Source organism: Equus przewalskii, chromosome 22 (assembly GCF_037783145.1).
Source record: "Equus przewalskii isolate Varuska chromosome 22, EquPr2, whole genome shotgun sequence".
In the NCBI taxonomy this organism is placed as follows: domain Eukaryota; kingdom Metazoa; phylum Chordata; class Mammalia; order Perissodactyla; family Equidae; genus Equus; species Equus przewalskii.
In genome coordinates, this window is record NC_091852.1 from 51,248,384 (window position 1) to 51,274,092 (window position 25,709).

Below are 25,709 nucleotides of genomic sequence, written 5' to 3' on the forward strand. Positions count from 1 at the left end.
ACTCCTCCTTGTCACAGTCTTACCGCACCTCGAGTAGATTCACCCGCTCCCACGGCCTCTGTGGATTATGAGAAACTGTCCACTTGGAAGGGACAAGGCCCGTCGTGCTGGCAGCCACCTGGGCGCTGTTGCCGCAGGTGGGATGGACTCGCACCTTGGTTGCTGGGCTGAAGGGATTTTAGACTTGGGGTCTGGGACCAAGCGGGTTTCCGTCCTGCCGGGGCGGGGCGTGGACCTCTTCTACAGCGTCCGTCCATCAGACAGGTACGGCCAGTCCCCGTCTCGCTTATGACCGAGGCTCAAACACTCAGTGTGTGGCAGTTACCTGTGTCCCCCCACCCAGGTCACCTTCCTGCTTTCTTCCGCCCTAGACACGTCAGCCAGACCTCTGTCCTGGTGACAGCCATGAGCACCTGGAGCCTGTGCCCATTTCGGGCGGCAGACGTGGGTTGGTGCCCACCATCACCAAGGGCCGCCATGTCCCAGGACAGTGTCCTCCCCTCAAGGAGGATGGGGTTGCTGGTGGCAGCAGTGACTGCAGAGGCTCAGCCTGTGGGCAGGGGTGTGCTGGGGGGTCAGTGCTGGGTGCGGGGCTGGAGGCCGTGGTCTGGGAGGCTGGGCCTGCCTGCTGCCTCACAGTGTGCCTCCTTCCAGGCCCTGCAGGGTAATGGGACGGCCCGGCCCCACCCACCCCTCAGACACCATGCGACAGTCCCTGGAGAGGTGCTGATGGGCTGTGGTCAGGAGGCGGCCAGGCCTGCAGCCCGGGACAGTGGGTGCTTCTCTGCCAGCACTTGTCCTGGGTTGGTGTCACTCCACCCAGCTGTGCCGTGGCTAGGGGTCGGGAACGCCTTGCACACATCACACCCTCATTCACTCTCACCACCCCACCAGGCACCTCGACTCCCCGCTTTCACGGCTGGACTCTGACCTCGGGGGGAAGTGGGGGTGCTGAGCACTTGCCCAGGCTCTACAGGGGAGCCCGGGAGAGGGGTGGCTCGCTTGTCCTTGCCCTGGAGCCGGAGGCGCTCGGGGACTGCCATGGCCAGGCCTGCGTGGTCCTCAAGCACTGAGGGGCTGGCCCTTGGCGAGACCCCTTCTCCCTCCCCCAGGGTACCGAAGGGCCTTTCTCCCAGGGACAAGAGCGCCTTCCTTCTTCCTCTGCCAGGGCCCTGAATGAGCCCACAGAGGGGAACAATCGGGCCCACATCGCGCACAGCCCGCCATTCAAAGGGAGAGAATGGGGCGAGCGTGTTCCACGCCCGAGGGAAGCTCACTGGGGCCTTGTCCCCTGCTGAAGGGTGCCTTGTGGCCGGCCCCGTGGCCCCTCCCCACCTGTGCCCCTGGACCCCATGGCGTCGGGACAGACACCCTGGGCAGCAGAGGACCCTGTGAGGATGGGGCGGCCGGCCAGCCTGTGTCCTGAGCGCCGTCCTGCCCGTGGCCGGCACAGGGTCAGGGAGCTGTCTGCGAGCCCAGCCCCGGGAGAGGTGAGGCCACCGGGCGGGCCGCAGGGCTTGGCTCTTTAGGGTTTGCTGCCAGGGGCTTGGGGTTTCCCTCTTTCTTTACAGATGGTGTATTTTCTCTTAGGAAAACTCCAAGGACCTGCAAACTACTGGGCACAGGAGTGTGTAGAAATCAGAGTTCGAGTTTTTCTCTGAGTGCTTGCCGTGTGTGAGCATGCTGAATCCCCCTCATAATGGGGGGACGTCCGGCCATGCCCACTTTGTGGACACGGAGGTTGTGCACAGAGGGGCCAAGCGCCGAGCACATCCTGCATTTCTTATCTGTGTAGACATGCTTTCGTTTTCCCAAGGCTCACAGCTCGGTTGAGTGGAAGGGAGCTGAGCAAGCAAGCAGGTGTCCTTCTGTCCCCAGCCTGAGTGACCGGGGCCCGGATGACTGGCCACCCTTTTGAGGACCAGAGGAGTCCTTCTGTCCGTCCAGCTGGTCAACGAGCATCCGGGGCTGAGGCTGTGGTCGGCTGGGTGCTCTGCTGGCCTGGGGATGCTCCTGGTTCCTCTTCTTGGAGGCTGGTTCTGGGCACCGGGCTGGAGTGTTCTCCACCTTCCTTTATCGTTAGGATCGCCTCCGTCTCTTGGTTTCTCCATTTCACCTGCACTCTGTAAGGAAGCGGGTGGAGGCTGTGGGCACCAACTGACCTGCCACCTGTGGGTGTGGCCCTGGCAGATGCCCAAGTGGGGCCATCCAGGGGCTGGTGGTGGGCTGGGCGGGACACAGTGGTCCCCGGGACCCCTCCAGGCCCTGGCGGCTCTACACGAAGGACCAGGTGTGGCTGCCGTCCAGGTCTTCCTTGAAACGTGGTCTGTACAGTGAGCCATGCATGCCACCATGTCCAGCAGCCCCAAGCGTGTGGAAGTCTGAGATCTGGGGAGAGTGTCGTCCCGGGGGGGGGGGTGGGGGTCGAGCCCTGGAGGGGGTGACAACCACACCAGAAACTCGGGCAGTGCCTGCTTGAAAAGGCCGCCCGTGTTTAGAGGGCCCATGAAAAGAAACAGTGGCAGCAAGTGCGGGGCTGGGGGCTGTGCAGGGAGAGGCTGCGGTTGGTATTTACATAGGAATGGGCTCTGAATGGGGGCACTTGTAATCCTTCCAAAATTGGGGTAAAATTTGCATCTGAATGACTCCTCAAGTCCAGATTGCTGTGGAATGTGCTGGTTTCCTTGTTATTTTCCAGTTTCTCTTAATAGTCATTTGCATTTTTATTCAACCAGCATTCTTAAAATCCATGCTGCCTGACCGGTGCCTTTATCCTGACTTTTCCTAGCCTGGATTTCTGCCTCGACACCTCCCACCCTGTCCTCAAGGTGGGAAGACGCCCCCAGCTGCCCCCCATCCTGCATGGCACCCAGGAGGGCTCTGGGCTCTCAGGCTGCTGGCTCAGCCCTCAGGAGGCAGACAGGTTCTGTTTGGACTTTGCAGAATTACGGAGTATATATTAATTACTTCGCAGCATCAAGAAATTGGGAGATCCCTAAAAACATAGTTTTTTTCTAGAAAAAAAGAAATCAGAAGTTGTGCTTATCCTGGGTCTCATTACCAAATGGCAGCAGAGGTCAGATAGGGTCTGCAGGCGGCAGAATACTGGCCTCTAAAGACATCCACATGCCAATCCCTGGACCCTGGGAAGATATTACTTTAGCTGGTAAAGGAAATTTGCAGGTGTGACTGAGTTACGGGTTTTGAGATGAGGAGATGATCCTGGATTATCTGGGTGGACCCTAAATGTAATCACAAGATTCCTAATGAGAGAGCGTGAGGAGGGCAGGGAGGAGCGAAGATGCTGTGCTACTGGTGTAGGGGAGGAAAAACCGTCCCTCTGTTCTCTTAGGTTTGGTCAGTGGGGCCTGCGAATTAAATGGACAAATGACAGATTAACAGGAGAAAAGGCATACGCATTTTAGTATTGTTACGTGCACAGGGCTTCACAGGAAAGAAGAAAACGTAAAGAAGCAGATAGACTTGGGGCTTATATGTCACTTTAACAAAGGCTGATAAACTGTGAAGTGACGAGACAAAGGAAAGGGACTTTGGGCTCCTAGGGGCAGTAAACTGTGGGGAGATGACTAGGAAATGTATGGTAGATACGGGATGCTCAGTAAGGTTTGTTATGCAGACCCATCTTGGTATTGTCTCTGGTAGATGTTACAAGGGGAAATTTTTGTCCTGCTTTTAGCACGATGGGGAGGATGGGAAGCTCTTCCTGTTTCTCAACTGCTTTCAACTCAAAATAATCCTTAGGCCAAAGTATTGATACCGGCTCAAGACAAGGTTGACGTGAGGGAAGCCATATTGTAGAAAAGAAACCATACTGTAACTTTGAATGACCTCTGACTAACCCAGCTGGATCTGCACCCTCCAGGAGATCCACCTGCTCTGTGGATTTTATGACCCCTGCTTGTGTATGTACCTCCCAGCTATGATAAGATGGTAAGTTTGTTCTTTTGAGTTTCTCAGGAATGTGATGACCTCCCGGACACTGTCTATGCTGATAGCCATCATCAATGACAACTGAAAGATCTGGTGTGGCAACTCCCAGTCTGTAGCACCAGAGGGTCAACATTCCTAACCCCTTCCCCTACTGCCCACTGGCCTGTATAACTGCTGCAGGATTCTGTGCCCCCTTAAGATGGTTCTTTAGGACACCACTCCCCCCATCTTCCAATTTGCTGGTTTATTGCTTGATAAAATGCCCCTTCTCTGCCACCATCTTGCCTGCTGACAATTGGTTTTTGTCTCGTGGGAAGCTGGTGGTGCCCTGTGTCCAGTAACAGTGGTCTATCTGGGGGTGGTGTGTTCTGATCCCCTTCACTGGCTTTGAAGAAGGAGGGAGGGGCCGTGTGCCAAGGAATGCAGGAGGCCCCTGGAAGCTGGAAAAGACAAAGGAACGGGCTCTCCCTACAGCTTGCAGAAGGCACAGCCACCCCCTGGGTTTCAGCTCAGTGAGTCCCGTGTCTGACTTCTGACCTCCAGAACTGTTGAGATAGTAAATTTATGTTGTTTTAAGCCACTGAGTTCGTGGTGGTTTTTGACAGCTGCCGTAGGAAGCCAGGACAGGTCCCTTAAGACGTGTTCTTGTGTCCGGGGGACTTCACAGCCACTTGTAGAGACAAGCTCAGTGAACCCTTACCCAGCAGCGAGGAACGTGCCGGATCCAGTGTGACACTGCGTCATCCTGGCCGGTGGTGGTCAAGCTTCTGCGTGTGTAATAATCACCCAGAGGGCTTGCACAGACTGAGTGTGCCCGCGGGCAGGACAGCCAGCTGCTCCTGCTGCTGGTCGGGGGCGGGGGGGGGGGGCCAGAGCTTCGCGGGTGCGGTGGCCATGGGGATTTAAGGCAGAGAGCATCTGTGGAGGAGCTGGAGTCCCGCTGGCCCCAAAGGACAGGTGGGATTTAACAACAGGAGGGAGGAGGCGGGTGTGTGTCTCGGGATGCATAAGGTGGGAGCAGGAGGGTGCCGGGTCTGCCCTGGCCCAGCTTCACCGCACGGCGCCCTGCAAGGGCAGGAGCAGCCAGCGGTGGCTGGGCCTAGCCGGCCACACTTCTTCCTCGTCCAGCATCCCTCCTGGCCCGGGGACCTGACTGGGCATGCGCCATGCACGGGCATCTGCACTCTCAAGGCCGCTTGAGTGACCGCAGGCCCCGGGCATGCACGGTGGCCAGGGCGGTGTGAGCGGGGCTCAGGGAGTGCCTTCGCTGGGCGGGCTGGGAGGCAGGAGCGACAGCGGGTGGCTCTGAGCGGCCCGCAGCCCCACCCTGGGCGCTGTGCTGCCCCATGTCCGGCCCGGCCTTGCCTCTGTTGGATGGGGCCTGTGCATGTGTCCTCGCCCGTGACACAGGTGAGCTTCCGCGTTGGCCGACCGACCTTTGAATTCAGCCCCCCACCCGGGAGCCCTCAGCCTCAAAGCCTCCCCTCGCCAGGGCGGAGGCCTTGGGCACATCTTTTCCGGTGTCCGTGTCGTGGGTCGTCGTCCTTGCCCTTTGGTGGTGCTGTGGGTTCCAGAAGCGTCTGTAAGCTGTAGATTAGCTTTGTGGCATTGAGGCAGCGGGTTTACTTCCTTTACGGATGTTTCTGGCTTGTTCTGTGTCATGTCCTGAAAGTTAGGTGGCCCGAGGGCTGCGCCAGCCCCTGCCTGCACCACCCCCCCGCCCCGTGCTTATTGGGGGTCTGCAGGATGCCGGTCCCCAAACTCTGGGGACATGACGTGGTTTGTGGTGGAAGTGCCGTGTCTGTGGTGGGAGCCGACACGGTGCCTCAGCTGGGGGGGTGTGTGTGTGGGTACATGCGTGTCGGGGGGAGAGGCAGGTTAATGTAGGAACAAGCTTTTGGAAATCGTCACATTTTCGGCCAGAGGTGCTGCTGGTGGTGTCCCCGTATGAGCCTCTCAGGGCGAGAGCACATCAGAAACTGTCCTAGGTCCTGCGTGGAGGAAGAGTCTCTCTCCCAACAAGCCGTAGGGACCGCGGCTGGTCAGCCTCCTCCTCTGACCGACAGCGTGCGTGTGTCACTCGGCGCTCACCTGGTCTCGCCATAGTTCTCCATCAGCTCTTATTTTATGTCAGAACACGCACGCGCAAATGCACACACCCCAGACGAATGCATGCACGCGCAAAGGCACACACCACACACATGAACACACACGCACCTGCCAGCGAAAATAATCCATAACCAATCTATAAATCAAAATCAGGGTGAGTTTATTCTAAGCCACATCTGCAGGCTAGCTTACCCTGGGGCCTTCTTCCCCAAGGAAGGAAGGGCCCCAAAGAAGTGGGGTGTACAGAGTGGTTATATACCCTCAAAGAACATGTTTTACATGTGATTGAAATATCCCTTTTACAATAGTCACAAGATTGCCCTGTCAGCACAGCGATTGATGGACACGGCAGGTAGGTGTACTGTCTCGGTGGACACAGCAGGGTGGCGGGTCTGTTGTCTCTAGCTGGGTGGTCACAGATGAGCACAGCAGTCAGTTCCTAACCTAGGGAGTGACGTTTATCCTTAGGGGAATGCCAATGTGGGGGGAAATTGTATCTTTACCTTAAGGCCATTTGTTGTTGTCTTTGGGACACAGCAAATACTTAAAGCAGACGTGCAATGCATGCTCAGGCCCTTTTGGAGAAACAAGGTCGGGCTGAATTAGGTTTACACCAAATGGCTTCCTCGTAGACTCCAGTATATCCTACTGCTTGCCATTTGTTTGTCACACCACATGACCCCACACAGCGCACACAGAGACACACCCCCTGTATTCTCGCCAACCTCAGGTCTCTTCTGGATGTCAGCCTGGAGTGTGTGTCCAGGAGATCGTGGTGGGGAGACCGAGCCTCAGCCTAGAAGACAGCCAGCACCCTCCTGCTGACATCCTGTCTTCTAGAAGTTTCCTGGAGCCTGGCTCACACCAGGACCGTGACTCCTGACAGCCCCCCCCCCCCCCCCCCGGCTTCCCCAGACATGCGGTGGGGGTGGGGCAGCCACGATGGGTGTGTCCTGGGCCTGGGTGGCATGGGGGGGATCCCAGTCCACCTTCCAGAAGCATTATTGCATCTCTTGGCCAAGTTCTGGCCCATCTTGACACTTAGACGCCTGGAGACGGTTGTCAGCTCCGCTCCCATGTGAAGTACTGCATGTATCCTCCACTTGCAGGGGTCCACCCTGGGGCATTGGCCCTGGCAGAAGGGCCAAGTCAGCAGAGGCAGAAGATTCTAGAAAGGGAGTGAGCTACTGGCACTCCAGCACTTTCTGATGCTCCCAGATGCTGCCCACCCTCCACCTCTCGCCATGTGCAGGGGAGCTGTGCCACTTCTGTCACTCCTGTGTCACATAGAGACGACCCGTGGAAAGGTCAAGGGCCAAGTGTCCCCACGCGCTGGTCCTCGTTAGTGGCAGTCTGCGCTCCTTGCAGTGACTGCCCTGTGGGCTCCTGGTGCCCTCAGGTGCCAGGCACAGTGCCGGGTGGCGATGGTGAAGCTGGCCGGCCACCTTGGAGGGGCGGAGGGCAGAGGTGTCTGCAGAGTGACTGAATGCCCTCTTCCCCACCAGGGAATGGAGTAACACCCTGTTGTGTGGATGGAGCACGGTTTTTATCCACTCATCCGTCCATGGGCATTTGGGATACTTCCACCTTTGGGCCGTTGTGGATGATGCTGCCCTGAACATGAGTGTGCAGATATCTGTTCAAGATCCTGCCCGTGGTTCTAGGTCTCAGCTAGTGAGGGAGCTCCGCTCCGTTTCCCACGGCGGCTGCACCAGCACCAGCTCACGCTCCCACCCCAGCGCGCCGGGCTCCAGCTTCTCTGCATCGTCCTGGCGCGTGTTGCTCTCTGCTGTCTGGTGGCGGCCGTCCTGCAGAGTACGAGGTGTTGCTTCTGTGTTTGAGGAAAGCCTCAGGTGGAAACTCCTTTGCTTTCTCCCGCTTCTCAAGCATCATCTGCAGCACCAAATCGTGTCTGTTTTTCGGGATCTGCAAGTCCCGAGTGGGCATCTTACCCTGCGCTGGGTCAGAACCGGCCGCCGGCTGCCGTGGACACTGCTCCAGGATGCAGTGCAAGGGACACTGTGTGGACCCTCCAGGGACCTTCTGGGTTGAGAAGGAATCAGGCCGGCCCACATTTCAGGGTTCCCTCTCTCTCTCCCTCCGGGGACCTCAGCTCTTGTTGCCCCTGTGTCACCTTCCGCAGTCTCTGTGAGAGGCAGGTGTGTGGGACCCATGAGGGACTCCGCCTCCGCCTGCACTCTTCTGCACTTCCTTGGTCTCCATGTGTGTGTGTTCAAGCATGTATGGTTGGTGCAGGTGTGTGAGCACGATGCATGTGCACGTGATATATGTGTGCATGTGTGTGTGATGTGTTCGTGTGCACGTGTATGTGAGATCCTTTTGTCCCTGCCCCGTCAGCCCGAGCCTTACACTCCCCTTGGATGAGCAGGCAGGTTCCGAGTGATCTCTGTGGAGGGTTCTCAGGCTCTCGTCCTCGAGGCAGCTCAGGGCTCCCCGGGAAGGGAAACGGGCCCTGGAAGCTTGGGGAGATCTGGTGTGGACGGAACTGCACCCCTCATTTCCTGAGGTCCTTCCTCCACTCATCTGAGCAGGGATCAAACTCATCGACTGAACCCCGGACCGGAACTCATCGTGGGAGGGCACGGTCCTTGGGAGCCCGAAGGACTGCAGAGGTGAGGTCAAGCTGTGAACCATGGCAACCCCTGAGCCCCAGGCCTCTGGAGAATTCACCAGGCAGGGAATGTGGGGGTGAGGCGGCCGCCAGGCTGTGTGCGGATTTGGGGGCGCAAGGCGAAGGGCAGAGCCTGGCCCGGCTCTCATTGTGCCTCGAGCACCAGCATGGGGACAGGTCCTGTGGAGAGGAAGCCCCCAGGCTGTGGTCCTGGGGTGGGCCTGGTGAGGTGCGGGGCGTGCATTCCACAGTCTGCACTTCCAGGCTCTGTGCCAGCTGCTCTCACTTCCTGGCCTGGTGTGGCTCTCCATCTCTTTGGAGAGAGGCTTGTCCTCCTCCCGCTTACAGGTGGGCCAGTGCGGCCACACCCAAATTGGGGAGGGCCGTTTGATTTCTTTTCTCCGAGAGACAGCTGTCTCGTTGACAGCCACAGCTGAGTCATCCCAGTTACTAAACATTTTAGAGAGTTAAACCAATAAAGGGATCACCGAGCAAATGCGGGTGTCCAGGGAGGCTGGCACCCATGGGCATGACCCCCGCTATCCCTGCCATGGGCCTCACTCCCTGGGCGCCAGAGACGATGAGTGGGGATGGGGACACAGGGTGGCCCAGCCGTGGTGCCGGCGCTTGGAAGGCAGCGCAGTTCGTGCCCAGTGTGCTGGCAGGGGACGCCCCGCCCGGCCTGGCTCTCACAGGCTGCTCTGCATGAGCCCTTCCTCTTCTCCCTCCCCCACCCCCCGGTGGATCTTCTTACACGTTCTGCTTTGGAATCTGAGTGTCAGGTCGCTGCATGAGTCAGTATCCACGTCAGCAACACCTGTGCTCGGCTGCCCTCCGGTTGAGCAGGTGCCGCTCTGCAGGTGACGTCTTTTAGGACAGGCTGTGAGAGTCAGAGGCTGAGACTGGAGCCGCCTGGAGGTGCGTAGATGAGGTGGGTGTCCTTGGGCACCAAGGACAAGCTCTTCCTCTCTATGACCAGTGTCTCTGGGGAAGAGTCATTGTAGAAAGAGCAAAATGTGAAACTTGGCACAGTTGGTTTTTTACGGCCGCTGTTGTTATCCAGTTAGATGCAGCTGCAGTTGGATGATCGCCTTAAAGGCTTAGCAGACGGCCCTGGCCGTTCCGTGGGAGATGTCAGTAATGTCATTAGAAGTTACGGTCTGTTGTGCCAAGTGGTGTTATAAATAGCCTGCGCACTTTTTGAGGCCAGCTCCGTCTTACAGCTCAGAATCCCAGGGCAGGGGGTTCGGTTGCTGGCCCTGGTCACATGCTGGCGAGGGGCCCAGAGCTCGAACCCAGGCAGCCAGGCTCTGGTGTCTCTTGGGGGATCAACAGACGAGTCAGACCTCGACGGGCAGGGAGCACAGATGTGGAGGTGAAGGAGGTGCGACACCAGGGAGATGAAGGCGTGAGGAAGCCAAGTCCTGCTGGGGACGCCAGAGTGTGGCCCTGGTCCAGCTGAGGGATGGAAGGACTGGAATGTGTCCCTGAGGGTGGCAGGAATGGGTCCTGGGAGAATTCAGGGCCACCTTCCCCTTCATATAGGGTGGCCGGGGAAGGGGCTGAAAGAGAGAATCTGGGGAAACCGCTCTTGTTTGGAGACAACAGGGTTTTGTGAGAAAAATACTGAAAAATAGATTTTCTAACATAAAGAAATTTAGAAGACACAGTGGAGTCCAAAGAAGATATTTACGGATGCCCCTGAAGTCCCCCGCCCAGAAGCGAGCACTGCTCACACCTGGCGCCCCTCCTCCGCCTGTGACAGGTGGTCCCGCCAGCCTGCCTGGGGCTCGGGCTCTGAGAGCAGGTGCGCCCAGCCCGACGCGCTCGCCCGCGGAAGCAGGTAGTGCCGCCCTGCCAGGATCCAGATCCCGGAGTCAGCGCAGGCGAGGGCCTGGGACTCCGAGGGTGTGCTGCCCACGGCCCTTCTGGGCGTGAGCTCCCCTGGCTGTTCTTTTACACGAATAAGCGTCCATTTAAGTGCTGTTTTATGGGCTCCTCTTTGCATTTAATAATACGCTGTGTTCCTCTGTGCTCATCAGTGAGCACTGCCTGGATGGATGTGCTGCCTGCATAGCGTGCTCTCATGTTGTTGTTTATTTAGCCGGTTCCTGACGGGTGCACACCGAGATCGTAAATCTCTGTTGTTAAAGTGACGAGAAGGTAAACATTCCTGGGCTGGCATCCTTTTGAACTTGGGGGATTTCGGAGGCTGCGGAAGTGAGTGTGGCAGAGCTGGTCAGGCTCCTTCACAAAGCCAGGCGTTTCTTCGCCCTCCCCAGGGAGCAATCACCTTTGCAGGTCCTCTTCTCCATCCTGGGCCCTGCCGCCCGCCAAGTGCCGGCTCTTGTCCCAGGTGGGAGCTTTACTGCCGGGGGGGCAGGTACCCCCAGAGAGGCAGTGAATTGTTTCTGCTGACGATTGAGGGGCCTCTCACCTGCGGACTGTGGGGTCCACGCAGGTATGTGTGTGAGGGGGCTGCTTGGTATGGCGTGCCTCAGCCGTTCCAGCCTAGAAGAGAGGTGGCCCCAGGGATCTTGTGGGGTGGGGGGCACGGGGCTGGGGCAGCCTGGGTGAGCTGGGGCAGGCACTCTGAGTTTCCAGCTGCAAGTTGGGAGAGGATCATGAAAAAGTCCTTCCAGTTCTAAAATTTTGTGATGTGTGTTCTCGCCTCTGAGTAATCTTCCCTCCCCATGGCTGAAATGTTTCTAGAACCTTCTGTCGCCTGAGGATGCTTTGGGTGTGATTGGCATCCCAGGCCTGGAGCCTGTCCTGAGCAGCCAGGCTGGTGATCATCTCCGCCTGCAAAGCCGCCGCCCCGTGCCCCCCTGTGACCACAGGCCGGGGTGAAGCTGCAGCTTTGGAAACTGCGATACGAGTTTTGTAGTTTTTAATGAGGTTTTACCGTCATCTGAGTTTTCAGATGCCCCGTCTAAGACAGCTTGACATTGAACAGAAACCTGGCAGCCACATTCTTCTGAGCATGAAACTGGTCTCTCTTCATTCACCCCTGGACTTCAGTTTGCGTGAGTGATTTCGTCTCACTTTTAAAGCTAGCCAGAGTGAGTGGAGCACTCTTGACTGCCCTGGGTAGCAGCGTGCATCTCTCTGGAAGGCATCGCCCCAGACCTCCCTGAGAGCAGCGTCTCCCGGAGGCCGAGACACATCTGACAGCCTAGAGATTCCAAGGCGGCCGCTGTTGGTCAGAACCTGTCCTTTGCAAAGGGCCGCTGGACTCTAACTTGGAGCAAGTTTGTGATTTTGATAAGACACTAGACGTGAGGAGTGCCGTTATGCCCAGCTGTGTTTACTGACTTGATGGGGTCCACCTGGGTCAGGGTCTCCTCCATCGGAGGGGAAATTTAGCTTTCTGGCCCTGAGGAGCCTCCAGGTGGTGGTGGGGGCAGGCTGGCATCAGTTGCTGACCCCACTGCTCTATACTGGCGTGGCTTCTGGCAGCTTCCAAGCCTGGGTGTTCTCTGCAGAACAGGGATGATGATGATGATGATGGTGGTGATGGTGGTGATGATGGCGGCAATGGTGGTGGTGGCAGTGATGGTGGCGGTGGCGGTGGCAGCTCCTGGCACATCCTGGTACTGGAAGGTTCCCGTGAGAGGTCAACACAGCCGTGGTGTCTTTGGGTGGCTTGGCTCACTCCTTCCCAGCTGTGAAGGCTCTTGCTGGGATGATGGGGAAGTCGATGCCCCCAGGTGTGTGTCCTTGGCCTCCCACAGGTGAGGAGCAAGGCTAAGACGAGGCAGCCAGATGGTAAGGGGGTGGCTGCTGGCAAGGAGGGAGGATGGGGAGCCTGCCCGCAGGGGGCTGCCTGCCTCCAGAGGGGTGTCTGGTGGTCAGTGTCTGGTGGGTGAATGTCCTGGGGGAAGGAGCCGGCCGCCCTCGCTGTCAGTGCTCTGGGACATGGTGCTTCCTGGGCCTGAGATGGGCGACTTCCCCACAGGGGCCCTGCACTTCCCCTCCCCGCCCCTCTCTCGGGCGTGCATCAGCTTCCGGACCAGAGTGGGTGACTGGAGGGTCCCCGGAGGCTGAAGGGGATGTGGAGAGGAGGTAGGCGGGGCGGGGCCCAGGCAGCACTGAGGGACGACACGTGGGCTGCCCACAAGGTCTGAGAGAAGGAGGATGTGCCTTCTGCTTTTACTGGTACCTGTGGCCACCCCGGGGCGACCTCATTTTCTGCTCTTCTGAGAGGCACTTCCTCTCCGGGGTGCCCACCGCCCCACGCCTGGAGGTAGGGCTGCGGGAGCCTTGTCGGGATCAGGGCCCGGTGTGGGGGAGGGCCAGGCAGGGGCTGGGAGCCATCTGTGCCTCACTTTCCTGCAGTCTGAAGTGAAGGGGTGCTGAGGATTCTCCGAGGTGTGGTCTGTGCAGCACTGAGAGCCACCCATGGCTCAGGACACCTACCCTCTCCTCAGCTGCCCCCTGCCCACCTGGGCGGCCACAGGCCTAGCCCGTGTCCCTCGCTGCGTCTGGCACGCAGTGGCTCAAGTGTCCCTGGCAGGGACATGACGGGTGGTACTGGGCCACACGGGGTGTGGGGCCCAGAGGAAAGCAGGGTGACACTATCCTGAACCTGGGGTGCCCAGAGGGTAGGGAACAACTTCGCAGGAAATGGTGTCCGTGCCACCCTGGGTGGCTGTCTAGACTGCATCCCTCTGTGTGGTCACAGGGAAAGCAGAAGTGCTCGTGGGAGGCCTGGCCGGCGGTGGGCTTTGCAGGCAGGGGAGGGGCCCATTCCCAGGACCGGAGCTCAGAGCCGAGGCCGCATTTGTCTGAGATCAGCCCGCGGCACTCCCTGGCCCCACAGGGCAGCACCCACCCCACGAGACCTGATGGATCGGCCAGCTGACCCTCCACAGGTGCTCATTTGCCCCTAAGGGTTCTTGCTTCAAGTCCCCAGCATGAGGAAAGGCAGGAGTTGGGATGGAGACGCCCCAGTGCTCTCCTTGGGGGCGGTGGTCATTAGGGACCTGTGGGATGCCAGAGGCCTGACCTGCATTGCCAGTGGACCGTGAGCTCGGGGAGGCCCAGCCTCCTTGGGGCCATGGCTGGTGTTAGAAGGGAGTGCCTAGACGGGAGGGTCAGTTATGTTTCTGCGGCTGGAACACGCCCATGGCACTCCAGCTACAGGGAGAGGGTGCCCGGGAGCCGGTGGTGGGTCCTGCCTGGTGGGGTGGCATGACCACCTGGCTATGCGCCAGGTCCAGTTCTGCAGGAAACGAGGCCCCAGTGGGGCTGTTTGATCTGTGTCCACACATATCCGTTTTTCTGTTGGCTGAGCAATTCCAGAAAAGAGATTAGCGACACACCATTACTCCCATTTCCTCGGTCTTGGAAATGCCCATGTCCTGTGAGAAGGGTCCTAAAATGTGGGAACACTGAGCGCTTTCCTCTGGCTGGCACAGTTCCAGGACCCATGTTTGGGCTCCCCTCTGTTCTGTCTCTGCGTCCTTTCCCCAACGTCTCCTGCTGTTGGGTGAGGGCGCCAATGTGCACAAGGCGGTGAATGTGTGCCGAGCCCAAGGCCTTTCCCTGGCACCACCATGACCCAGTGGAGGAACGCGCCTTCCTCTGCCATTGCGAGCCAAGCCGAGTCGTTCTGGGCCATGATACATCCTCCACAGGGACAGGGTGGCAGGGCCCTAGTGGGACGGAGAGGGCAGCCCAGCTTGTCATGGTGTGAGAATGTTCTAGAACCTCTTACATGTTTCAGTTGATTTTGGTTCCCGTGAACTGTGAGGGTCGACCTCCAGGCAGGCACTGAAGAGCCCGCTCCCTCTGCCTCATTCATGCTCCGTTCTGCATCTGTGCCTTCCTGGTGGTCCCGTGAGGACACGCCTCTCAGGGGCAGCAGGAGACAGAGGGGGTGGCGGCTCACCCCTCTGTAGAGCCCTCCCACTTGGGAGATGCTGCGTGATGGTGACACGCCAGCTGCCTCCGTTCCGTGTCCCACGCATCCTGAATCATCTAAAAGGTGACTCAGGGCTTGGAGCGGGTAAGCCCATCCCCGTGGGACTGTCTGCCCCGCTGGAAGGACAGGCCTTCTCGGGCCCTAGGCCCCCTGGGCCAGGCTCCAGGAGCAGGTCCTAGGTTGACAGGATCAGGTCCCACTAGCAGTGGCTTGTGAAGGCAGAAGATCTCCTCCCCGTGTGGAGACTGCAGAGTGAGTCCCTGGAACTGGGGGTGCGCTGTGTTACTTCTGAGGGTCCCTGCGACTCCGGCTTCACTTCGCCTGGGGAGGGCAGCAAGGGTTCCTCCAGGTACCTTCCCGCCGTCTGGAGGGGCGCTGGCACTTGGTTTTCAGTACCGCCTGGATTACGTGCCCTCCTGAGATGGCGTGCTTTCCGTCTGACCTTGGCAGCTTTGGCCGCACCTGGAGGTCTGGGACTCGAGGCCCCTCGGTGCCGACACTGCCTCGTTTTAGGTCCTGCCCTCTCCCGTCACTCTGGAGGGGAGTGGGGGAGCACAGCAGCTTCGCCTGGAAGCATCTGGAAGGCTGGAGAAGAACCGCAGGGGAGGCTGCTCCGGTCCAGCACTGGGTTCACGGCATTCCAGTCAGAGTCACTTGGTGGTGGTCTCATGTTGGGTCGCACCTCTGCTGGCTGTTTGGAAAGTAGAGATGATAGGAATTCTGGCCGTGAACCCGCATGTGGATGGCAGGACCGTGTCAGCAGCAGAGGAAGTCCTGGAGCCCCCAGGCCAGGGGGAGGCTGGGACCTTCCCGGCATACGTGCAGCCCTCGGCTCTGCTTCTCCTCTTCCTCACACCAGGCGTGTGGTTGTCCTTCGTCCCCTTCTGAGTGCTCCTGGGAGGCCGGTCCACCCGCCCAGTGGCCGCTTGGTCCTCTGTTGACCGGGCGTGGGTTGAACGTGGCTTGGAGGCAGCAGAGTCTAGAAATAACAGGTTTGCTGCAAAGTGCTCAGCCAATCCCGGGGGCTGAGTTGGCACTCCTGGAGGTGCCCTGGGAGGGGTGTGGAAGCTGGGGAATCAGAACAAAAGGTTTGTGTGTGTGGTTGTGTGCACAAGAGAGTGAGCAGAGGTCTAGAGTCATTCCCGCCGTGGGGATTGGCGGCCCGAGGTGATGGAATGGTGAAAATTCCATGTGTCCTGCCGGGAGCGAGGTGATCTGTGGACTTGCAGTGCTTTTCCCGGAGCATATGGATTCTCCAGTGGGCCTTGCCTTGCCCAAGCCGGAGCGAAGGCCGCATCCCAGGAGGGCTGATTGCAGGGGCTGGGCCTCGTGTTGGCTTCGGCCCTTGTCGACGCGAGCTGGATGGCGGCCTGTGGTCAAGCTGGCCTAACTTTGTAATTCTGCTGTATATTTTAAGGAGTCACTAAAAATGAAGGCAGAGAGAGTGGCATTTTGTGGTTTTGAGACTTAAAAAAGACATCCCCGCTCTGGCCTGGGCTTGTCGAGGCTCCTAGGTCATCCCTCTGGCAGCTGCTGAGGGGAGAGGCTTCCTCGACTCCTGCAGCTGGCTGGGTCTGGGGGCCACGGCCGGGGCAGGAGAAGGCTGGGCCCCTGGTGAAACCGCACATACTCCCTGCAGACACTTGGAGGGGGCTGTGGGCATATGGGGGTGCAGGACCCTGCCCCAGGCAGCTCGGAGCAGAGTCCTGAGCCAGCCCCAGATCCCAGCTGGTTCTGGTCAGATTCTTCTCCACCAGGCAAAAGGCAAAAAGGGGAAACCCCTGTTTCTGAAGCTCCTCCAGTGGGGCCGAGATGCCCTCGTCTCTGCTGAGTTCCTGGGCTAGGGGCTGAAGGTCGGTGGCAGAAGGGACATCACTTCAGACCTGGAGACAGAATGCTTCTGCAGAGAGCCATTTCTAGCCCCACCCCAGTGCGGTGGGCAGTTCCGGAGCCCAGGGTGGGCCGACAAGGCCTGTGGGCAGTGCACGACCCTGGAGGGAGGGAGAGCCAGCTCTGGTCTTGGCTCGGGATGGTTGTTGCGTTTTGTGGTCTGCTTCTCCTCTGCAACAGTGGTGCAGAAAACCTGTCTCACTGGGCGTGCGCTGGGGGCGGGGGGCGGGGGTGTTTTCACTGCTGCTCCTGGAGGCAGCAAGGGAGCCCACGGCTGGTACCCCCGTTGTCGGGGCAGCAGGGCTGAGCCCCTGGTGGCTGAGGCTCTTGCCCCACGAGGGATTCTTTCAGATACCCGGCATTTACAGGCACGCCCTGTGGCCCGGGGAGTGGGACGTGTGTGACATGAGCAACCTCCCGTCTTGCGGCCGTGACGCCCTGGGTCACTGGCTGTGCGGGCCGAGTGCAGCACAGCCTGGCAGGAAGCCGGGTCGTGAGCGAGGCGGGCAGCATCCAGGAGGACCGCCTCTTTGCTCTAGCGAGTGGTCACCTTCTCGCCCTCGTCTGTGGTGGCACAGTCGGTATTCTTCTTGCCTGAGTTTTTCACGAGACCCAGCACGTGGAGCTGGCCGACTCCAGGCCCCGGGCTCTGCGGGCGGTTTCGAGGCTGCCCTGGCCTGCGAGCTGAGGGCAGTGATGACCAGATTTCGGTGGGTGGGTGACGAGGATGTCCTGGTGGAAGCACAGCCAGGCTGTGTGGAGCAGGAAGGCAGGGTGACCCTGAGACAGGTGAGCAGTCTCATGGGGCGTCTGCTGGTTCTCAGTCCTGGCTGCCCAGCTGTGGGGCCCCGACATCACACAGACTCAGGGTGCATGGGGAGCTCTGCCCAGGAGGTCTGGGCAGCCATGAGCTCAAAGCTCCACAGGGAGGGCAGGTAGCAGGGGTGGGAGAGGGCTGCAGACTGGGGGAGCCGAGGGGCAGCCCTGCCCACCACACACTTTGGGAAGAGAGGGCTGAGGTTGCTCTGAGGCGGCCGAGTCCGGGCTCTGAACGAATGGGTTTGAGCGAGTTTGGGGTCAGAGGACACACCCCAGTCCAAGCCGTTTCAGGCTCATGGACCAGGGGGTGGTAGTAGAAGCTGATGGTCGTGGTCATGGGTTTAGAGAGAGGGGCTTGGAATCTAGGCGTTAGTCAGAGGGAGAGCCAGCATGGGGGCTGATGTGGGCCTGAGAAAACCTGCTTCTCTCCCCGTACTTGTTTCTGTTGGGATGTGGCCAGTGTGGCCGTGAGAGTCTGGCTGGACCCTTCCCTGTGCTGGGGTGTGTCCTAGCTGCACCAATAGGGCAAAGGGCTATTTTGTGTTACTGTGTTGACATTTTATTTAAGTTCACTTTGGTAGCACACATATGTGCTTTACAAGTCCTCATCCATGCAGCTTCATTCCCAGAGGTGAGGCAGCATCTTATTCTGTCCCAAGGGAGTGGCTGACAGAAGTGGATTAGCTGAGGGAGGTGGAGGTACTGAGGGAGCAGCTGAGGGAGATGGAGGGGCTGAGAGAGTTGGAGGTACTGAGGGAGTAGTTGAAAGAGATGGAGATGCTGAGGGAGGTGGAGGGGCTGAGGGAGTAACTGAGGGAGCTGGAGGAGCTGAGGGAGGCAGAGGTGCTGAGGGAGTAGCTGAAGGAGGTGGAGGGTCTGAGGAGTAGCTGAAGGAGGTGGAGGGTCTGAGGAGTAGCTGAAGGAGGTAGAGGGGCTGAGGGAGGTGGAGGTACTGAGAGAGTGGCTGAGGCAGGTGGAGGGTCTGCGGGAGTAGCTGAGGGAAGTGGATGAGCTGAGGGAGGAGCTGAGGGAGGTGGAGGGACTGGAGGAGTTAGCCAGGAGGTGGAGGGGCAGTGACCTGTTCTAGGTCACAGCTGGGAAGTGGCAGCACTGGATCTGAACCCCGCAGGCTGGCCTTGGAGCCTGCACTCAGGCTATCACACCCTGCTGCCTCCACTGTTAGGAGGAGAATAAATACCAGCGAAATTAAGACGTCTCCTTGGCTTGAAAGAAGTATAAAAATGTGCTAGATGACTTGACAGTGTTTAATAGCAGGGAACGTATGCCTTTTAAAGCACAGCTCAACTAACTGGAAAAACTCAGAGGAGAGTTGAATGAAAGTAAATCATGGAAATGATGTACGGTATTTCCCAGTAGAGGGAAGTGCGCCTGTCAGTGTGACAAGTCAGTGTCCTGAGCCTGTTTCCTGCCCCCAGAGAGGGAAGGACAGAGCCTGTGACCGTCTCACGGTGCCCTTTTTTGGCACCCAGACCTCTGCAAGGAGGCTGTGCGTTCTAGATAGAAGAGTTCTTGGTCAGGTTTTGCTGGTGGTTAAAATCAGTCTTTGAAAGTGAATTTTAAGTGGGAAGTTGGCAATGTTCTGAATGGCCAATGTTACTGTGTTTAGTTATGGAACATCGCAGAGCCCTGAAACGACGCTTAGGCCATGGGCTGCAGGCAGATGAAGTCACGTGCACAGACTCCTGGGAAACCCAGTCCTCCTGCCCTCCGGCCAGCCCACAGGCGACGGGTTCTTCCCTCTTTCTGGCACTTGCAGGTTTCTGTTCCTGCTGCAGCACTGTGGCTGCAAGGCTGCCTCCCCCCCCACAACCCCCCCCCACTGGGGCGCTGTGGGTCCTGGCGGCCGGCCCTCCCCTGCCCCGAGTGGGCTGAGGGTCTGTGACGCTCACCTGCACCTGCCCCGGAAGGCTGTCCTCTTTGTCAGGGTTTCTTAGAAGAAGGCGGCCAACGAGATGTTGGGATGACTGGAAATGAGGTGGTCTGTCTGCTGTCCTGAAAACTTCTGTTTTGATGAAATCCACTCAGCCGACTTCAAAAAGGGGATCATGTTTTAACAGTTATTAGAACCTGTTTTTTGAAATTGTCTGAAATATTTTCTTCTCTGGCCTTTTTCTGTTTTCCAAGTTTTTAATTTAATATCTTACTTTAAATGTCAGGTTAGAAAATATTTTAATTAGGAAACCACATGCTTAAGGTAAGAGTTTGAATAGTGCTAAAGAATACAAATAGTAAACAGTGAAGTACACTCCTACCCCGGACCAATGCCACTCTCTGGTCGCTTACTGCCCGCGGGTCCTTGCTTAAATCCTGATTTTTTTCTTTTTTTTTGAGGAAGATTAGCCCTGAGCTAACATCTGCTGCCAATCCCCCTCTTTTTGCTGAGGAAGACTGGCCCTGAGCTAACATCCGTGCCCATCTTCCTCTGCTTTATATGTGGGACGCCTACCACAGCATGGCTTTTGCCAAGTGGTGCCATATCCGCGCCCGGGATCCAAACCACCGAACCCTGGGCCGCTGAAGTGGAACGTGCGAACTTAAGTGCTGCGCCACTGGGCCAGCCCCCAGATAGCCTTTTTTCATTGAATTTTCTACACACAAGTGGCCACATGCCTGTGCCCACACATGGGAATGTACTGTCCATGCTGTTGGGAACCTTAATTTTTACTGTATCCAGCTGAACTCCCGGCAGAGACCTACTGGGTTGTAAGTTCTTGGCAGGTGTCACCCCGTGGCCCCAAGAGGTTGCCCAGGGCATGTGACTGCCGCCGGGCTCCCTCGCTGCCCCAACAGCCTGCCTGTCTCATGGCTGCCCTCTCAGGTGGGAAATGGCATTCTTGCTTTAATGTGCAAACCCACCCCAGACAGGGCGCACGGGTTGGAGGGCTGTTTGCCGTTGAGGGTCCTCATTTCACTCTGCCGTGGATGCCTCGGGGGGATTCTGGGCCAAGGTGAGGAGGTTGAGCAGGAGGGGCTGGAGGCCCCCTCCCTGTCCACAACCGCGGCTCCCAGGAGAGTGTGGATGTGGCCGCAGCCTGGAGCTGCCCTGGGCAGGAGGAGGCTGGTGGGGCCCCGGTCAGTTTTAGGGGCGGGCTGGGACACGCAGTGGAACCCTGCTTTATACCCCGCAAGGTAGGATGTCGTTAGCAAGGCAGGTAATTAGCAAGCGTGGGTATAATTGGCTCTGCTTCACAGGTGGGGAGAGTCGTGGCCCATACTTGTGCAGTGTGTCCTGGGTGCCAGGCACTGTTCTAAGCTCTTCACATGGGTTCCTCACGGCAACCAGATGAGATCGGTGCTCCTCTTAGGATGCCCACTTTCTGGATGAGGAAACTGAGGCCCAGTGACTTCCCCAAGACACAGCTGGCAGGTGGAGAAGCCAGGCCTGGGACCAGGTCGTTCTGACCACAGAACCCTGTGCCTAGCCCCATCCCACCCGGGGCGAGGGACCTTTGGAAGGTGGGGTCACATTTGCAGAACGTAGGCAAGATGAAGGCCCACTTCCCTTGGCTCTGTGCTGTTGTCCTCAGAGGCCCTGAGACAGCTGCCCTCAGGGCCTGGTGGGGGCTCCCACACACTCCTGTGTGATTGGGCGGGGGGTGGGGGAAGGCCGGGTTTCTGGTGAGTGGGAGAGCTGATGGATGTCATTCCTTTATTTTGCAAATGGACCACTGTGTCTTTCTCCCTGCGTGCCTCCTGAGAGCAGAGGATGGGCGATGACTCCAGGAGCAGGTCTTCTGTCTCCTTCAGTATGACGACAACTAATTATAGCTCGTGGGTTTTTCTGTCGAGAATGGAGAAATTGCCGCGGTGAAGGGTGCAGACGGCCGGCCGTGGCCGGGGCCTCGCGGTGACAGAGGGCGGAAGTGTGTATTTATACCCAGGGACCTCGAGCTTGAAGCTGGGTGGCGGAAGGCAGATATGAAGGCAGGAGGCGAGGATGCCACCGTGCCAGCGCGTCGTGCAAGTTGTTGAGAATAGACGTCATGCGGATGCCCTGAGCTGCTGTCCCTGTTGGTCAACACCGTGGAATTAGGGGGAATGGGATACGCGCCCGTCCAGCCTCAGAACAAGCAGCTCTGGGCTTTTACTTGTTAAAGTGACAAAGCCTTCTTGCATTTCCAGAGCAAAGAAGTTTTTCGGTTTTAAAATCCTTGGCCTTCGCGTTGTGTGTGTAACACTCTCACGCAGGCGTGAAGCACTTTCTCTCTCCCTTCTGTTTTGCAGTCTCCAGGTGTCGCTGGGCCACCTGCCTGGGAGAGGACAGCCCCGTGTGCACGGTTCCTGGGGTTGCCGTCCCCTGCCCATGGCTGGTGCCACTCCTCCCCCCGTGTTTAAACAGGAGACGTGGGGTCCGTGTCCTGGGTGGACGTGGCCTTGTCCAGGACATGTCTGCCTGCTCGTGTGTGAGATGTTTTTGATACAAGTTGGCTGTCAGAAGCAGCCGCTGCCGTGGGAAGGCCCCAGCATCAGCGTCAGGGCCCCGCCGTGGTGGGACCCGTTGAATCCTGGCCACTTCTGCCTGCTAGTATGGAGTCTCGTCTAACTCAGCTGTTTGCTCAGGATTCAGGGGACGTGGTGGGCACTGAGGGGCCCCAGTGACTGGAAATCGTGTCCCGTGGGTAGACATGCAGACCGGGTGCAAACTATTCGCTGTGCTGCGGGCGTGACTGGCCCCACTCCTGGGGGGCTGCGTGGGAGGGATGGGGTGTCAACAGAATTTCCGTGGAGCCCCTCCTGCCTCTCAGCAGTCTTCAGAAAATGGCGAAAACTATGTAAGCTCTTTAAGTAAAAGAAAAACAAAAATACCTCAACCACGAAAGATGCTAGAGTTTGATTCTAAGGTTTAAAAAATACATTGGGTTGTTCACAGTCACAGAAGGGTCAGCGTGGGTTCACCAGCCCTGGTGCCCTCCTTGACCCTGCGTCTGTGACCTCTGGGTGTGCAGCTCTGATTCCCTTTGTCTGAAAGTTTACTGCAACAGAATAACAGACACACTACAGCAACTCGCTGCTCCTCTGTGGGAATTCTGTTTGGCGTAAAAACAATCAAAGACAAAGAAAAACGTGAATCTAAATGGGTTCATCAGGAACTCATTTTCTTGGACGTGTTGTGTGTATCTCTGCCTTTTCCTTCGTCGCCTCCCACCTGTGGACTTCAGCGCAGTTAGTGGACGGGTGGGTGATCCTTTTCTGATCAGTGGCCTCTCGCTCGCTGTGACCCTGGCTCGCATTTGAAGGGTGTGTTTTCAGGGAAGTGGCAACAGTCAGGGGTTGGGGACCAGCTCTTGCACCTGGTGACTGGTGGGTTGCACTTCCTCCATTCAGGGGTGAGCGATTGCACACTCACTCTCTCCCGCTGTTGCACAAGCGCATGAAGGCCCGGCAGATCCTGGGTCAGGGGTTCGGCTGCCCGGCCCAGAAGTTAAGCGCCTCAGCAGGAGCTTCTTTCCAGCGCCTTCCCAGAAGTGATGCCAAGATTCTGCGAACACAGTTGAAGTGTTTAAATGTTCTTGTTTCCCGGTATTTTCAGAGCAGAGGTTTCTGAAGACTCCTTCCCAGAAACGATCAGGAAGTATCGAGAGGCAGAAGCACCTTCTGTCTCCGTCTGTATCCCATCTTAGCAAAGTGGAGGCTTTGTCGAGGCCTCAGCGGGATCCAGCAGAAGGCGGGTCCTTGTCCCTGTGTGCTCTTGGAGGCGAAGATCTGGACTTGGCTGCCGTCCCTTGGGGCTGGCTTGAGGAGGAGCCCTCGGGGAGTGGGTGCTGGGTGCCTGGAGGCCCACGCATCACCTGGTTTTCTTCTTCCCTCCGCCTCTCCCGCCCACCCGCCTGTGCTTCCTCCCCTGCTCTCTGGGCTGACAGCCCTGCTCTAGGCACCAACATGCTCCATCTTCTCTTGTGGGCTGTAGGGGCCTCATCATGAGGTCTGATGTAAAGAGAGGGCTCTCAATTTTGCTCAGTACACGGTCAGCCATGTATTTCCAGTTTTAGAGGAAAGAGAAATGCCAGTTTAACTTGTACGAACAAGAAGGCAAGCCCCCATCTCTCCTGCACCTCCTGTACCGCGGGCGGCCTGCAGGATCATCGCTTCTCAGCAGTCTCTCGGCGTGGTCTGTGGTGTCGGCATGTGTGGCCCCATCTCGAGGACCTGCTTCGCCCGGTCGGTGGGGCACTTTTAATGAACACAGCTCTACTTCCAGGGTACGCAGCACTCTCTGAGTTTATTGGCTGGTTATGTACGTATGTAATTCTAATTCCCTGGTGTGTTGGGCTTGGGGCCCAGGTTGGTTAGGTCTCTGCGTTTATTAGGAATTCCAGGTCCAGGCATTTGTGTCACAAGTATTTTTCCTAGTTTATTTTGTTGAGCCTGTTACTACAAAGACCTCTTTTGGCATCTGTGGTGTGAGGGGGTTGCAGGCAAGGGCAGCGTCTCTGTTCAGTCCTGCATCAGTGCTGGGCTGTGTGGGATTAGAGGGTCCCTGGGGGGAGGCCGGGAGGGAGGCGCCCCGCTGTTCCTGCCGTGTGGTCACAGGAAGTGTGAGAGAGACCGCCTCTCCTCGTAAGTAAACACAGAAAGGGCAGGGACGTGCAAGAGGGCACACTGACCCGGGCCCACATCTGAGCCCACACGGCGCACCACACCTCTGTGCGGATGTGACGTCGTTCCCTGACTTGAGGGCAGCATGGGGGCGTGAGGTTCTAGTGTATGAATGTTTTCACAGAGAAATATGAAGTGTAATTCACTGTTTAAAAAACACGTAGAAGGTGAGTTCCCTGGTCACTCTCCCCTCTCTCCAAAGGTGACGACTGTTAACAGTTGGATATGTGTCCCTGTGTGTGTCCTGTGTATATGTGTCCATGTGTGAATCCATGTATGTGCCCGTGTATATTTGTCTGTCCATATGTGTTCATATGTGTCAGTGTGTAAATGCATGTCTGTGTCCATGTGTGTCCACGTGTATATGCATGCCTGTGTGTCTGTGTCCATGTGTGTTCATGTGTGTCCACGTGTATATGCATGCCTGTGTGTCTGTGTCCCTGTATGTTCATTTACGTCCACGTGTATATGCATGTCCGTATGTCTGTTCATGTGCGACCATGTGTATATGCATGTCTGTGTATGTGTGTGTGTGTGTCTCTGTGTGTGTGTCCCTGTGTGTGGAGACTGGCACTGCTCCCTGGACACGATGGGGGTCATCAGCCTGCTGCCCTCTGCCTTTGTGTGGGTCGCGGGTGCAGTGAGCTCAGGGCCGTCCAGCCGCGCTGCCTCACCCTCCTGCACGTGTCTGACCACCAGCCCTCAGTGCAGGCCGTCACTCTCGGTGCACTTGTGTCCGAGGGCCGTGCTCACCCACGTGGTTCTGCACACTGGCCTTGTCCATGGATTGCTGCCCAGGGATCGCATGCGCTCCGCTTGAGATTCAGACTCACCCTCAGAAATCCTCTTCCTGCTCCACCAGCACCGGTGGCAGCAATCTTCTGAATTTCCGTTAATTAGGTACTTTTTCATTGACGTTTCTTTATTACTGGAGTTAAGCACCTTGGAGCTGTTTTTGAAGGCAGGAAAGTTTATGAGGTGGTGGGGAAATTAAAAATGCAAATAAATTCAGTTAAAGCAAAACTTTTGAGCAGGGTATTTTACCTAAATTTGCCCTCTGTACAGGTCACCCTGACCTGGACGGAAGCACCAGTTTTAGTGGCATTTCAGTGTCCCCTGGTGTCAACGGTGTCCTCTGGGCCTCTGGAAACATCTGGGGGTTGAGCTCCCCATGGCACCCGCAGCCCCTGGTCAAGTCATGGTTGAAAGACACACATTCCCCCCAGGGGTGGGCCAGCCATTTCCTGGTACAGCCACATTGTCCCCGGGAGCCAGCGTCCAGCCTGGAGAGTCCAATGGCCACCCTGGAGGGGTCAACAGGAAGTCAGGCCAGTGGAGGAAGGTTATTTTATTTCCCTGCTGCTGAGCTGTCCGGGCCCAGGGACACATGCACACACCACACACAGGTCCACACTCCCTCCAGAACAAGTCAGTGTTGTGTGTTTCCATGTGTGCAGGGCTGGTGAGGTCTCACAGGTGGTGGCCCCCTCCTCCTCCGGCCCCTGCACCCACCAGCTTCTGCCCTCCCAGCGCCTGCTCGTCGTTGCTGTTATGGAGGATGGGTTGGTTGGTGTGTGTGTCTGTCACCGCGCCATTCTCTGTCCCCTTTCCGGCTCCCGCCAGCACACTTGTGGCACACGCGTGCCCGGTCTGGGTGCAGGAATGAGGGTCAAGCAGTGTCAGGATGTCCTCACAGCCTCGTTTGCCCCTGGAGGTGTGGCTGGAGCAGGAAGCGGGCGCCCAGGGATGGTGTCCTGCGGGCTT

The 25,709-nt window shown here is 57.8% G+C and overlaps 1 protein-coding gene across 21 annotated transcripts in view; it reads left to right on the forward strand.

The window, feature by feature from the left end:
* SEMA4D (semaphorin 4D) overlaps nt 1-25,709 on the forward strand; it is a 111,340-nt gene that overhangs the window by 41,339 nt on the left and 44,292 nt on the right. The window contains exon 1 of one of the 21 annotated variants that reach the window (XM_070589813.1): nt 1,233-1,490. The exons of 17 other annotated variants lie outside the window; for them this stretch is intronic. The gene's annotated coding sequence lies outside the window, so the exon portion shown is untranslated. Of the gene's footprint in view, nt 1-1,232; nt 1,491-12,720; nt 12,939-14,651; nt 14,871-25,709 lie in introns of those variants that run through there. 3 more of the 21 variants (XM_070589821.1, XM_070589806.1, XM_070589812.1) reach the window with 3 other exon arrangements.